We start from the raw sequence: 12,329 nt of genomic DNA, 5'->3' as shown, positions 1-12,329 counted from the left end.
GTTGGTGTTTAAGCCACCCAATCTGTGGTATTTTTACTATAGCAGCCCAAAGAGGCTAAGATATTCTCCCATCCCTTCCACCCCCATCCACCCATAAAACAAAAAACACAGATCCTCTGCCCTAAACATTTAAATACATTGACATATAATCCTGTTTACCAGGAGTAATGCATTTTTTTAAATTCACAATCATTATGGCATGGCAACAACCAGCCAAATTGAATGCTAGCCTTAACCCTGGGGTAGGGTTCTGACTGCCCACCCCCCTGTACCCCTCATGGCATGTATTTTCAACCCTTTATTTCTAGGTCTCGAGGAGATACTAGAAAAGTTGAAAATGTAAGGGGAGCCTATGGGAGAAACCAGAGTAGCTTGGGGCCAAGGGGTAGGCATGCAAGGGACTCAACAGCATCCATTTCCAACTGGTAGAATTGTTTCTCTACTTTAAGTATCGATAGAGCCATTGTGCTATTGTGATTTATAATAAGAAATGTACATTTGATCTTCACCCCTATTTCTTATACAGAGCCCCTACAACCTTTGGAATTTGTAGTTTGAGAAGGATGAAATATTTTTTCTTATGAGTTAAGACTTAGAAAGCACTTGAGGAGGGGGCACTGATTGGCAGAGGACCCAACCATGTGATTAGAGGGTTGGAACCTTCATTCCCACCCTCCCATCCTCCCACCTCTGGGAAGGAGAAAAGGGCTGGTGATGGGAATCAATTATCACCAGCCAATGACTTAATCAACCCTGCCTCTGTAATGAAACCCCCATAAAAAACCATAAGGACAGGGTTCAGAGCCCTTCTATGTTGGAGATTCTAGGAGAGCAGTGAACTCAAAGAGGTCATGGAAAGTCCGTGTGCTTTTCCCCTACTCTGACCTGTACACCTCTTCCATTTGGCTGTTCCTGAGTTATATCCTTTTATAATAAACCAATATTTAGGAAGTAAAATGGTTTTCTGAGTTCTGTGAGTTGCTCTAGCAATGAATTAAACCCAAGGAGGGGGTCATTGGGAATTCTAATCTGTCCCCATTTGGTCAGAAGGACAGCTAGAAACCTGGATTTGCACTTGGCTTCTTAAATTGGGAGAGGGGCAGTCTTTTTGGATTGAGTTCTTAACCTGTGGGATCTGATGCCATCTCAAGGTAGACAGAACTCAGAACTGAGGTGAGTTGTAGGACACCCAACTAGTATCCAAGAATGCCTTGGATGTGTGGAAAAAAACCCAAACCCCAAACACACACACACACACACACGCACACACATGCACACGCACACGCACACGGATGCCAGAAAGGGATGACAATACTGTTAGCCCAACATGTACATAGCAGCTGAATATCAGGGTCTCTGTTGACACCTTATAGGGCCAGTCCTCTGCAAACTGGATGCTAATCCTGATGAGTGATAATGCATGTGAGTCAGTTTAACATTTTAGCTGAGAGCCAAGACTCTGGAGTCAGACTTAAATGTGTTTGCATCTCTTTTCTACCACACACCAGCTGTGTAATCCTAGTCAAATTACTTGTTCATGTTGAGCCTCGGTTTCCTCAGTAGAAATAATTAGAAGACTTACCTCACAGCATCGTATATATGATGTAATGCATGTAGCACATGGCACAATGCCTAGAACATAGTATTTGCTCAGCAAATGTTAACACTTTACTGCTTCTACTACTGTTATAAATAATAAAGACTATCATGCTAGTTGTTATTTGATCTATAACTGAGCTTACTTTTTTCCATCCTCCACAGAACCAGCAAACATTCCAGAATTCAGGATGTTCCTGCAAAAGGGGAAGAACTCTGTAATTTTGTCAAGATGATGCCACAACAGTGAAATGGTGTGTTCCACCTCCAGTTATTAATTACCTGGCTAATTCACATAACTGATCAACTTTGCCTGGCATGGTAAGATAATGAAATTTTGCTTTGCCTTGTCTTTACGAAGCCAAAATTTAATTGCATAGAAGAAATCTCATCTCTGTTGGCGTGGTTAGGTAGGATGTTATTTAGTCTGAATGCTAAAAATATTTTGGGCACAATTTTAAGGTTTTCACCACCTATAATTATACTTACAGAATATGGGAGGCAAAGTAATCTTAATGAAGATTTAGTTTGATAAACTTGTTGTGTACAAAAGAAAATGGAAAACCAGAAAAGTAAAGTGACTTCCACAAGGTCACACAGCAAGACAACATGTTTACCTCAGGACCCCAATTCTTTCTTTCAGACAAAAAATACCATTCTGCAGATAATTCATTAGTACCCACTGCTTAGAGGTTAAAGCTGTGCTTTGATGACTCTAGTGTTTAGCCAGCATATTTGGTATCCCATGTCTTTAAGCTGGCAGCATCTAAAGAGGTAAGCAAAGAAAGATTCATAACAGTGATAACAATATCCTTTCAGATTCCACAAATGTTCATTCATTTTATAGTCACTGCATTCTTGAGGTCACTATACTATAGATGAGAAAAATTATCTTGGATTTGGAATAAGGAACTCCTCTTGTGTCAATCAAGTAAGACTATGGAAGAGGTGGCATTGTATGTAGTGAGTTTGGGCTGCTATAACAGAATGCCATAGACTGGATGGTATAAACAACAAACAGTGGTTTCTCACAGCACTGGAAGCTAAAAGCCCAAGGTCAGGGTGCCAGCATGGTCAAGTTCTTGGTGAAGGCCCTATTCCTGGCTTACAGATATCCATCTTCTCATTGTAACCTCATGTGGTAGAGAATAGAAAGAGAGGAAGCAAGTTCTTGTCTCTGTTTATTAAGGGCACTAATCCCATTCATGACGGCTCCAACCTCATAACCTAACTACACCCCACAGGCCCCACCTCCTAATTTATGTCACATTGGTATTAGATTTCCAACATACTCATTTTGGAGAGACACAAAAATTCAGTCCATAATGGGTGGTATTTAAGTTGGGACTTAAAGGATAAAGTAAAATTTTACCCATTGAATCAAGAAAAAAAGGGGGGGAGACATTCCAGGTAGAGAAAACAGAGTGAGCAAAAACAAGTGGAATATTCATTAACAAACATCCTCTTATGCTTAATTTAATATATTAAATACTGCATGGAAAGTACTTAATGAAAAAGGTATTTTTATTGGTTGTAAAATTTCAAGGGCTTATCAAACAGTTAATGAGCAAGAATTGTGTACATTTTGTGGTTACAATGTTAACTAATAGGCAAAAGGGGAATTTGAATTTTATCTTCCAGTGTCCATAAAATAGCATCATGGTACTGTAATTATTAACACAATCATTAAAAAAACAGTTTAGTTAAATTCAAGAAAATCCAGACACAAGAAGACATAGTGTCTTCATCAAAGCAGCTCAATTCCAGATAAAACAAGCTTCTAAATTGACTTTGATGCTTTGAAATAAAATCCTTGGAGCACCAATTATAGTGGGTTCTGAAAAGCAATTATTATCAGCCACCACTGCTTTCCACCACAAGTTCTAATTTAATTACCTCTCTCTCTTTAAAACGTAATGCTCTTACAGCAATGGAAAAAGGAGTTTAAGTTACTAAGGGAAAAAAAGGTATTTTTTATACTGAAGGTAATTAATCTTGGACATAACTGCTTCCAAAAGAGACACAGGATTGTGAACTCATTAATTTCAAGTGGTCATTGCTACAAAGGAATGGTCATCTTCAGAGATGAGGAAGTGGTTATCCCAGGTGAAACAGATATTGAAGAAAGAGCTTGGACATCTATTCACCTGACTAGCTGCTCAGCACCTTCCAGGGATCCCTTTCAACCAGGCTTCCTTATTCCAAGAGAAATCAAGATTACAGATTTGTTTTATAGACTGTGAATATTTAACAAGCGTATTTGGCTTCCAACTCCTATTGATGAAAACAACCCTTTTGCCCAACTTGTGAATTCATTTTTCCCGTGTATAATGCTATGAACAAAAGTGGCTGTGAGCTTCCCTGGCAAAAAACCAAGCCATATTGACTTTTTACAGAAAAGGCTTTTCCCATCATTCTCACAGCTCAGTGCTTATCTGGTGGCATTAAATTCCTCCTGTTTCTAAATTCGCCATCTCCCTGGATGGTGGTGAAGAATCATTGCATTTTCTCGGTGGAAAGAGTGCTTTTGAGCACAGGCTTGCTCATTTGTTGTACAGATGACGTGATGGGAGGTGCAGACTTGAAATGGACTCCTCAAGTTGACCACAATGCCAGGCAAAGCAGGGACCAGATGCCAGGGCACCTGCCTTTCAATTCCATTTAGGCAGGAAATATTCTATGGGAATGAAATTGGCGTTTGACCTTCACCTGCAGAAAGAAGTTAATCTCCACCCCTACCCCACATTTATTTTTAACCATGATTAGTCATTGCTTCTTAGAGTCTTCGCAATTGTGTTTCCAATGCTCTGTATGAACATTATTTTAAGACAAATTTTAATTGCACATTCCTGGATCCTATGTCAGACTTATTGGATCAGAAAAATATCATAGTGAAGTTTAAAAATATTACCTTTCCCCAATAGCTCTCAATATGAATGGAGGAGCTTGATGTAAAAATCAAGAAACCTCTTTTGAACCACATATACCAAGTATTTCCTTCATTACTACCTGTGATATACCTAAGAATGGACCCTTAAAAAGAATATCCTCTAATATGAAAACTGTTGCTCTGAAGCACCAGGAACAAAAATGTACCAGGTTAAATATCTTACAGTAGAATAAATGGGTTCTATGTATTTCTTTTAGCTGCTTTCAGTGAAAGCCATAGATAGAATGATTTAAAAACAAAGGAAAAAGTGCAAAATCAATGTAATAAAGACATCTTGAAAGAAAAAAAAAACTACAGAAAATGGCAGTTACTGGAACTCACTAAGAGCACAGAGCAACTTCTGAGCTTCCTGGTAACCAGTGCAAAAAGGCAAATGCAAAGTGCTGCAGTGCTTATTATCCAACAGCAATCCAAAGGAGTACTGGGTTTATCTAAATGTGAAATTCTGAGAGAATTTAATGATAAAGCCTTGAACAACCCTGGAGCAATGTGTCTTTTTGCCTAGTTGTTCTAGCACTTTTTGAGCACGTAGGCCAGAGCAGTAGGACTCTGATCTGTCCATATCCCTTGGTCTCTTCACAGTGCATCATAGGGAAGCAAGAGAAGCAGAGGCAGAGAAGGACATTTTTGAGGAATAATAAGAGTGGACCCAGGTTTGCCTGCACCATGCAGATGAAGATGTTCCACATGATTGTGTTGCCAGGCACAAGGAATTTGGCAGCTGCCACATCAGCCTCAAGCTAAAGATTCCTTTGAGATCCAATCATGGCAGCTTTGCCTTTTTATTCTTAATTTTTTATTACAGTTAATTTATAGTGTTCTATCAATTTCTTTGGAGTAGCTTTGCATGGCCACAACCCCAAGAACACAGTCTTAAAGACTCAGACATCCAACTAATTATCTACTTTGGAGAATTCTTGGAGAATTTGAGCTCTGGTTAACTGCAGGAGCTTACTGCAGCACCCCTTAAATTACCATCACCAATGTGTCAGCATAAAAAACAAGCTGCTGTTCCCTTTGGTTGAAAATTCTATGACTTGAGTTGGTGTTATGTCAAAATATTTCTCCGAACATTCCTTGAGGCTGTAAAACAAAACTGAATGAAACCACTTCTCCACAGGTCAGTCACTCTCAGGAGAGCCATAAAGATAACCTTTTGTTTATGTAAAGGGGAAAAATATTATAAACAAAGCCACAAAACCTGGCCTACAGGTTTTATCTGATTCTTTTTGAGTTCTACGATGGAACTTAAAAATATAGTAAGATGACCCTCCTAAGGAAGAGGCTACGAAAATAATGCAAATAGTCTATTTTAGCTATGTTTTCTTGAACAATTAGACTAGGACTTATTTCATTCCTCTCATAGTGAGGTGCTATATGTTTTCTTTTTTAATTCAGTGAATTTTATTATATTTATAGCTGTATAATGATCATTACAAACTAATTTTAGAATATTTCCAGTGCTGTATGTTTTTAAATCATGTTTTTAAACACTTGGCCTATTATACTGAAAGTTATTATCAGGCATATCATTATATCAAATCCCAGGAGTAGGATGCTGCAGATCCAGCAGGCAGTTTTGTTGGAGCTGCCAAATGCCCTGGAAAAGAGAAATGTCACCCCCTCACCAATGGGATTTAACTCTGGACCATGACTCATATTGCTAATTGCTTGTGTGCCTGATTCTCAGGTCATGCTTGAAATCATCCAATTCAAAGCGGAGCTCCTCAGAGATTATTTTTCTTTTGCAAATTTGATGCTCAAATTAAAGAACAGAAGTTACAAGTCTCTAGGCCTCTCCCTTCTTTATCCATCTTTACAAAGACTTTACTCCTCTGCTGTTCCATCTCAGGTGGAGAAAATTGAGGTCCTATGTCAATCTCACAACACTGAAGATTTTCTCCATTGGAAATTTGTTCTTGAAACCTGGCCCTGAATTCTGCCACTACACTCAGGATTGGACTGAGCAAAGAATTGGGTGGTTGTCAGAACCTTTGGGAGTAGGTAGGAGATGGTATCTGTGTAATGCTGAAAACTGGAGTTTGAAACTTAGTCTCCTCCCTCCTACCCCCCCTCATAGATCATCAGCTTCACCACCCCTTGTCCCAGACATGAGGTTTGTACTCTTGGGGGACCCACATCACCTCTCAGAGACACAGGTATTCTTCCTTAGAAATGAAAGCATTACCACCATCCATTTGATTAGGATGGGGTTAGGGAGGAGGATTTTATTGACTCTTAGAGATCTTTTTTTCATTCTCTTCATCTCCTAAAACCATTTAAAGTTACATAGGTGGATAAAATGTCACCTCAAATCACACAAAAATATAGTTTCTTTTTTTAATTTTTTTATTACTCAAATGAATTTATCACATCTGTAGTTGTATAATGATCATAACAATCTGATTTCACAGGATTTCCATCCTGCAGCACATCCCCCCAACCCCCAAACTGTCTCCTCCAGAGACCATAAGTTTTTCAATGTCTGTGAGTTAGCATCTGTTCTGCAAAGTTCAATCTGTCCTTTTTTCAGATTCCACATGTCAGTGAAAGCATTTGATGTTGGTGTCTCACTGTATGGCTGACTTCACTTAGCATGATAGTTTCTAGGTCCATCCATGTTGCAAAAAATGCTGGTATTTTGCTCTTTTTAATGGCTGAGTAATATTCCATTGTGTATATGTACCACATCTTCTGGATCCACTCCTCTGTCAATGGACATTTAGGTTGTTTCCATGACTTGGATATTGCACATAGTGCTGCAATGAACATTGGAGTACATGTGTCTTTGCGAGTCATGGTTTTCTCTGCATAGATGCTCAGGAGTGGGATTGCTGGATCAAGTGTTTGTTCTATGTGTAGTTTTCTGAGGAATCTCCATACTGCTTTCCACAGTAGCTGCACCAATTTACAATCCCACCAAGAGTGTAATAGGGTTCCTTTTTCTCCACACACTCTCCAGCACTTACTGTTCGTAGACTTTTGGATGATGGCCATTCTGGCTGGTGTAAGGTGGTAAATCAGAGTGGTTTTGATTTACATTTCTCTAATAATGAGTGATGTTGAACATCTTTTCATGTGTTTCTTGACCATCTGTATGTCTTCTTTGGAGAACTGTCTGTTTAGATCTTCTGCCCATTTTTGTATGAGGTTGTTTGTTTTTTTGGTATGGAGCTTTAAATGTGTTTATAAATTTTGGAGATTAATCCCTTGACATTCTATTCACTTGCAAAGATTTTCTCCCATTCTGTGGGTTGTCTTTTTGTGTTGTTTAGGGTATCCTTTGCTGTGCAGAAACTTTGAAGTTTGATTAGGTCCCATTTGTTTATTTTTCTTTTTATTGTCAATACTATGATAGGTGGATCTGAGAAGACGTTGCTATCATTTATGTCAGAGAGTGTTTGGCCTATGTTTTCTTCTAAGAGTTTGATAGTATCTGGCCTTATATCTAGGTCTTTAATCCATTTGGAGTTTAATTTTTGTGTATGGTGTTAGGGTGTGTTCTAATTTCCTTCTTTTCCATGTGGCTGTCCCATTTTCCCAGCACCACTTATTGAAGAGGCTGTCTTTTCTCCATTGTCTATCCTTGCCTCCTTTGTCATAGATTAGTTGGCTTTAGGTGCGTGGGTTGAATTCTGGGCTTTCTATCCTGTTCCACTGATCTATATTTCTGTCTTTGTGCCAGTACCATGCAGTTTTGATGATTGTTGCTTTGTAGTATAGTCTGAAGTCTGGTAGCCTGATACCTCCAGCTCCATTTTTCTTTTTCAGGATGTCTTTGGCTATTCTGGGTCTTTCATGCTTCCAAACAAACTTTAAAATATTTTGTTCGAGTTCTGTGAAAAATGTCCTTGGTAATTTGATAGGGATTGCATTGAATCTGTAGATTGCCTTAGGTAGTATAGTCATTTTGATAATATTAACTCTTCCAATCCATGAGCATGGTATATCTTTCCATCTATTTGTGTCATCTTTGATTTCTCTCATCAGAGTCTTATAGTTTTCAGAGTACAGGTCTTTTGTCTCTTTAGGTATGTTTACTCCTAGGTATTTTATTCTTTTGGATGTGATGGTAAACAGGATTGCTTCCCTAATTTCTCTTTCTGCTCTTTCATTGTTAGTGTATAGAAATGCTGTCAATTTCTGTGTATTGATTTTGTATCCTGCGACTTTGCCAAATTTGTGGATGAGCTCTAACAGTTTTCTGGTAGAGTCTTTAGGATTCTCTAAGTATAGTATCATGTCATCTGCAAATAGGGATAGTTTTACTTCTTCCTTTCCAATTTGGATTCCTTTTATTTCTTTTACTTCTCTGATTGCTGTGGCTAGGACTTCCAGAACTATGTTACAGTTTCTCAAGGAGGCAAAAAGCTCCCCATAAAATGACATACCCCAGAAAATCCTCCTGATGGGATCAAATGTGTAATAATGGTAGCCTTGGGTATCCCCTGACTTCAGGACTGGTGACAAGTAGAGGAGAGAGAGAGCCCCATCCACACACACTTCCCCCTTCTTCACCTTGGGCTGAAAATGCAACTTTTGACATTCATTTTGAAATGTAAATAAGTTCTATTTTATTCCTTACTGAGAACAGGCTTGAGTCCGAGGACAAAGGACATCATGACCATAGAACAGTAAAGGGGAGATCCATGAGTGGCACAGAAACCAGAAGCAATATTTGCCCAGAGAGAAACCTCAGCTTTTCAGTATTTGGCCCTGAGCCAGACTAGCTAAGTCAACTGAGAGACCAAAAAAATAAATAAATAAATAAAAAGACTCTGAAGCACTAAATATAATCCTCCTACTATATATTTCACTGAGGATTTCAAGGCAATATTTAAACTTCATAATAATAAGACTAATTAGTATTCTTATCTTTTTTTAAGACAGGTCTGGCATCATTCTCACTCATTGCTTTATGGACACACACACACACACACACACCCCCCAACTGACCAACCCAATATTTTACTTGAAAGTATTAAATTTTTAATGGGATAGAAGAAAACTGAAATTCATTGAGATTAGAGAAATAGGAGAAAAAGCTAAGACACTCAGAATACAAGAAAAAATGAGTATAAATTGGATGAACATCTTCAGATCTCAGTATCCCAGGACACCACTTCCCAGGTAGCAACCTGCAGACACTGCCCCAGGGGCTAGAAAGTGTGCTGAGGATGCTCAAACATGCTTGGGAAACTAACAAAATAAAACAAAATTTGTTGCTACAGGTCTTCCTGGGGTTATTAATGTGTATAAAATGTCTCTTGAAGGTGGGGAGTAGGCATAGTTTACTTTTCAGGTTTTTGCAGGCCACTTCCTTGATGCTTTTTACATTAAGAATCCAAGATCTTTGGCTCTATAGCTACCTCCATAGAGTTGATGAAGTATTTCAAAGCACTAGCCCTGAGTTGTTGCATCCTTGCTTCTGCTCTGAAAGACTGTGGATAAGTGAAATCTGTAAATAATGCAGGAAAGAAAGAGGAATCAGTCACAAATACATTAGCTAAATTGGTGATCACACCCATCCCTAAGAATCCAATTTCAGTATGGGCTGAAGGGCTCAGTATGGGCTCAAGGGCTTTGTGAGCTCATATTCGAAACAAAAGAAGAATCTGTTCTGTATCAACAAATGATATTTGGGTCTGAGGAATTCATAATTGGTTCCTTATTGTAAAAGGTAATTTCTAATGATTTCCAAATCAATAGGTGTTTGAAATTTTCTCCCTTCCAACCCACTCCACACAATAGAACAAAATGCTTAAACTGAATGATCATGAAAAACAAATGTCAAAATTTATTATAAACAGAAATATGATGTTAAGAATATCCCACTCCTGGACATATATCCTGAAAAAACATTCACCCAAAAAAATACATGCACCCCCTATGTTCATTACAGTATTATTCACAATAGTCAAGACATGGAAACAACCTAAATGTCCATTGACAGATAAATGGATTAAGAAGATGTGGTACATATATACAATGGAATACTATATTGCCATAAAAAGGACAAAATAATGCCACTTGCAGCAACTAAAGATTCTCATACTAAGTAAAGTAAGTCAGAAAGAGAAAGACAAACACCATATGATATCACATATATGTAGAATCTAAAATATGGCACAAATGATCCTATCTACAAAACAGAAAGAGACCATGAACATGGAGAGCAGACTTGTGGTTGCCAGGGCACAGTGGGGATAGAGTCGGATGGACAGGGACCTTGGGGTTGGTAGATGCAAACTATTACATTTGGAATGAATAAGCAATGGGATCCTACTGTACAGCACAGGGAGCCATATCCAAACTCTTGTGTTAGAACGTGGTGGAAGATACTATGAAAAACAAGAATGTACATATCTGTATGACTGGGTCAATTTGCTGTACAACATAAATTGAAGAAACATTGTAAATCAACCATAATTTTAAAAAAATTTAAAAGAGAGTATCTCCTCTGTCAACAAAGCTCTCATGCTTTGTTCTTGGCTTAACTAACTTCCTCAAAGTCACACTGAAAGTTAGCTCTTAAAGCCTCACATGAGATGTTCAAACTTATGACGTCCAGTGGTTATATAAGCCTCCATTTTCACACCTACATAATTATTATTAACATATTCTTTATTATTTCCATTATTAAAAACATTCACCTTATAGGGATGTCTTAAGGATTTAAAGAAGTAAAGTACTTGCTGTAATGTCTGGCATATGGTATCTACTTAATAATATTATATTTGGGGAAAGGATTCTGTAAACAAAAGATTTTAAAATGATCTTTAATAATACGACAAAAAGAATGTATGACTGGGTCAGTCTGCTGTACAGTAGAAATTGGCACAGAACTGTAAATCAACTATATTTTAATTTTAAAAATATTAAGAAAAAATGATCTTTAAAATTGCTTCCAGTCTTGAAATTCCTTTTTCTAAAAAGTAACTCTTGTGAAACAAAAGAAAGGGATCATCAATCGTTAGGGTTTCTTAGATTCCTTGATTTCAAATGCAGTTTATCTTATATGGATAATTTATACATATATTCAAACTTATTGAGGTAAAATTTACAAACAGTGGTCTTCGCTTTTTTTTTTTTGGTACTCAGCTCTATGAGTTTTGACAAACACAACAGTATAATCACCACCACTATCAGAGAGAGAATTCCATTACCCCTTTTTCATCAATCTCCTTACCCATAAAGCCCCTGGCAACCATTGGTCTGTTTTCTGCTCCTCTCGTTTTGTCTTTTCTAGAAAGTCATATAAATATAGTCACAGAGTATATATAGACTTTTGAGTCTGGCTTCTTTCAACGTGTTAGATTTGAGAGTCATCTATGTTATAGTTTGTATCCCTTTTTATTAAGAGAATTTACCCCTTTTTTATTGCTGAGTATTCAATTGTGTGAATATACCACTATTTGTTTATCTACTAACCAGCAACAGATTATGAAAAAAGAAGCAATACACATTTGAGTGGATACATGTTTAAGTATCTAGGAATGAAGTTTCTGGATCATATGAATATATTTTTAACTGTATTACTTACTGCCAAGTTTTGTTTTCCAATCAAAATTATTTTTTCTCAGTTTATTCATCAGAAATTTAGGATTCATTTAAGGATTAGTTTTCTATTGCTGTTATAATGAATCATCACATAATTAGTGGCTTTAAACAACACACACATTTTTCTTTTTTTTGCTCTGGAGGTCAGATATCCACATATCTCATTGGGTTAAAACCCAGGTAGTGGCAGACTGTCCTTCTTTCTGAAGGTTCTCAGATGAGG

The 12,329-nt window shown here is 37.6% G+C and overlaps 1 long non-coding RNA gene across 6 annotated transcripts in view; it reads left to right on the top strand.

Annotated features, from left to right (window-relative positions):
* LOC106505658 (uncharacterized) overlaps positions 1-12,329 on the top strand; it is a 1,202,834-nt gene that overhangs the window by 1,111,087 nt on the left and 79,418 nt on the right. For all 6 annotated transcript variants that reach the window (XR_014823614.1, XR_014823616.1, XR_014823623.1 and 3 more), the window contains one exon: positions 1,762-1,917. This is a non-coding gene — a long non-coding RNA (uncharacterized LOC106505658). The remainder of the gene's footprint in view (positions 1-1,761; positions 1,918-12,329) is intronic.

This window comes from Sus scrofa, chromosome 13, assembly GCF_054392235.1.
Source record: "Sus scrofa isolate SSC_HxYL_T2T_F1_AM1 chromosome 13, Sscrofa_HxYL_maternal_Yorkshire_Landrace_v2.0, whole genome shotgun sequence".
NCBI lineage: Eukaryota > Metazoa > Chordata > Mammalia > Artiodactyla > Suidae > Sus > Sus scrofa.
This window is presented reverse-complemented; position numbering and strand designations above follow the sequence as displayed.